Here is a 3404-nt window from a genome sequence, read left to right as displayed (position 1 = left end):
CCAAATTGGTAAGGAAGAAGTCAAACTATCCCTATTTGCTGATGATATGATCCTATACCTAGAAAACCCAAGAGACTCAGTCAAAAATCTACTGACACTAATTGAGAGATTTAGCATCATAGGAGGATACAAGATCAACATTCAAAAATCAGTTGGATTCCTCTACACCAGCAAAAAGATGGCTGAAAAAGAAATAAGGAAATCAATACCATTTACAATAGCTACAAAAAATAAAATACTTGGGAATAAATCTTACTGGGGACACAAAAGTCCTATACAAAGAAAACTATAAAAAACTACTTCAAGAAACAATAAGAGATCTACATAAATGGAAGAACATCCCATGCTCATGGATAGGAAGATTGAACATTGTGAAAAAGGCTATTCTGCCCAAAACAATCTATACATTTAATGCAATATCAATCCAGATCCCATCAACATTTTTTAAGGATATGTAAATACCAATCACTAAGTTTATATGGAAATGAAAGAGACCTCAGATAATCTAAACACTATTGAAGAAGAAGAACGAAATAGGAGATCTCACACTGCTGGATCTCAAAACCTACTATCTAGCCACAGTAGTCAAAACTACCTGGTATTGGTATAATGACAGACACATAGACCAATGGAATAGAATTGAGAACCCAGAAATAGATCCATTGACCTATAGTCAGCTGATCTTTGACAAAAGGCCAGAATGCCTGGTGGGCTCAGGACCATAGTCACAGGGGACAACAAGCTCAACTGGCATTACATACTACACAAAACATTGTTCCACCTCCTACTTTGGCAAGTAGCGACTGGGATCTTAAATGCTTGCAAGCAGCCATCTAGATACAATGGTGGGTCTCTCCTCATCCAGAGCAAAGAAGAATGAAGAAAACCAAAGATTTATAGAAAGAATTAGTCCTAGTGACTGATACACCATGAGATCCACAGCCTATATGAGTATGAAACCAGAAGAACTAGATGGTGCCCAGCTACCAATGTCAACCACTTGGAGGGGGATCTATGCAGGAGACTCTGGATAGACAGGGAGAACAATGTGGAACAAAACTCAAAAGCATTTGGGAAAAAAGGAAAAGGGGGGGACCAGGTTGCTGGTCTGATAGAGCCTGGTGGAACCACTGAGACTATGGCCCCTATCTGCCCTTTATGTCTGGAATTGATCCCACACCTGTGGTTTCCAGCCAAACAAAAACAGGCGTATGAGTTGAACATACACTCCTTGGAGAGAACAATCATGGGAGAAAGAAGGGCTGTTTTCACACAGGGAGACAGGTCGGGGGGCAAGAGTGCATGGAGGGATGGACACAGGGAAGAGGTAACTATCAGAAGGAAGTGGGAGGGGAGCTGTTGCATTGGGGCAAATTGTAGTCGATGTCATGAGACAAAGTATATGTGAACTGCTGTATGGAAAGTGAATTTGCTCTGTAAATTTTCACCCAAATCACAATTTAAAAAAAAAGAAAAGAAAAGAAAGAAAGAAAGCTACAAATGTTAAAGACACAGATTAGACAGATCAGGAGGATTTCAAGGTGAACTAAAGCTGCACATTTGTGGCATGGCAGTGGGTTTAAGGCCAACTCTTAGCAACACTTTTTAGCACAACATGCAACTGAGGCCTGGGATTTTGGAGACTGTAGATCTTTTTGGAGGAGAGCTGTCCTTTCTCCTTCAAAGTGGCTGGCAGTTTTGAACTTTAGCGTTTTGATTGACAGCCAAATATGACCATCGACAAACCACTCCAAACAGACTCAGGGGCTACAGCTGCCCTTTTCCAGTCTGTATCATTGGCTGAACTATCTCACACTAAGCACAAAAACAAGCTTTAACATTCTTCCCTGGAGGTTATTTCTTGCTCCAACCTCCTTTCTCCTGCGAGGGTACTCCTGTGAATGAGAAGACTCTGCCATAACAGCAAACTCGTAAGGCCATTGGCTGAACATAACTAGAAAAATCCCTCCTCAATTACCTTATCCACCCTTCAATTTTTTACTGTCCTCTGGCCTGATTTTTCTTCCTTTCTATCTTATCATTTACACTTTTACCACCTCAGCTTCTTTTATTTTTGCCAATAATTCATCCCTCTCATGCATCCACTTTTGTTTTCTCTCTTTTTCTTATATTCTTTTTTTTCTTCCCTATTCCTTACCATCTATTTTTAGTCTATCTTGTCATCTCTCTTTCTTCTCCTGGGCTTTCTTTTTTCTCTCTCTCTTACTTTTCGCCTGGCTCATCCAATGGGAGGAACATATTAACCCTCCACTAGGCAGCCATAACTATCACACTGACCACTTCATACAACAGACAAGTAACATTAATAGCTCCTGCACCACAGAATCAATGACAGAGGTGGACAACACCTGCTAGTCCCAACTGTAACTCCTCTTCATGGCAAATAGAGCCCTGCACGCACAATCCCACCAGTTACTACACCAACAGAGAGAAAGCTACATAGTGACCCAGTACACCCAAGCTAACAACCAAAGAAGTACTTTTGCTCCCTACTCCCAGATATATTAAAACAAAGTAAAACATAAAGCCAGGGTGAAAGAAATCAACACATAACTAACAAATAAAAACAACAACTTCAAAATGTCTAGGAAACAACAGAAAACTGCAAATCAAGCATAAAAACAGGACAAAATAGTAGAAACAAGTGTACAAATTAAAGAATTGAGAAATTTACCCAAGGAAGAACAAGTAATGGAACAATCTGATAAGGAATTCTTAAGGAAATTTGTGAAAACCAGACCAACCTTACAAGAAATGTAAAAGGAGTCCTTCCAATAGAAAATCCACAGTAAAGAACAACAAATTAAAATCAAGACATTTAACACCACCACCTAGAAACAAACCCCCAAAAAATATTCTCAAAAGAAGATCACAAAAAAAGGTAAATAGAAAAATAGAGAAGTCAATCTGTAAACAACATCAACAACAAAGCAAAGAAAGGGAATAAATTTTGTAATTACAGAACTTCCTAGCAGAGAGGAAGTCAGGACAATGTCTATAAGAATAGATGTGCAGAGGAAGTCAGGATCTAATTTTATAGTGACACTCTGTCAGAAACCCAAGGAGGGGTCACTATGAGTAGGATACAACTCAATGGCAGTGAGTTTGATTTTTTTGATTTCTAAATATATAGGAAAATATAGAAGATAGTAGGGATTTGCAACCTTGTGAAAACAGATGTTTTGCTCTATTGCTCCCATTTTAAAAAATTTGTAATGTGAAGCAACTTAAAAATATATGAAATTAGAGAATTTCAACAAGATGGTGGACTAGCCAGAAGGACAGCACAGATGCTCTTCAACAAAGAAAAGGGAAATCAATTAACACAGACACAGAAGATAATCTTGGACCCCTGAGCCTTGAAGGGAAGGATACAAAAGTGG

This window comes from Orycteropus afer, unplaced genomic scaffold (genome assembly GCF_000298275.1).
Source record: "Orycteropus afer afer isolate SDZICR_OR568_19922 unplaced genomic scaffold, OryAfe1.0 scaffold00236, whole genome shotgun sequence".
Lineage (NCBI taxonomy): Eukaryota > Metazoa > Chordata > Mammalia > Tubulidentata > Orycteropodidae > Orycteropus > Orycteropus afer.
Note: the sequence above shows the minus strand (reverse complement) of the source record.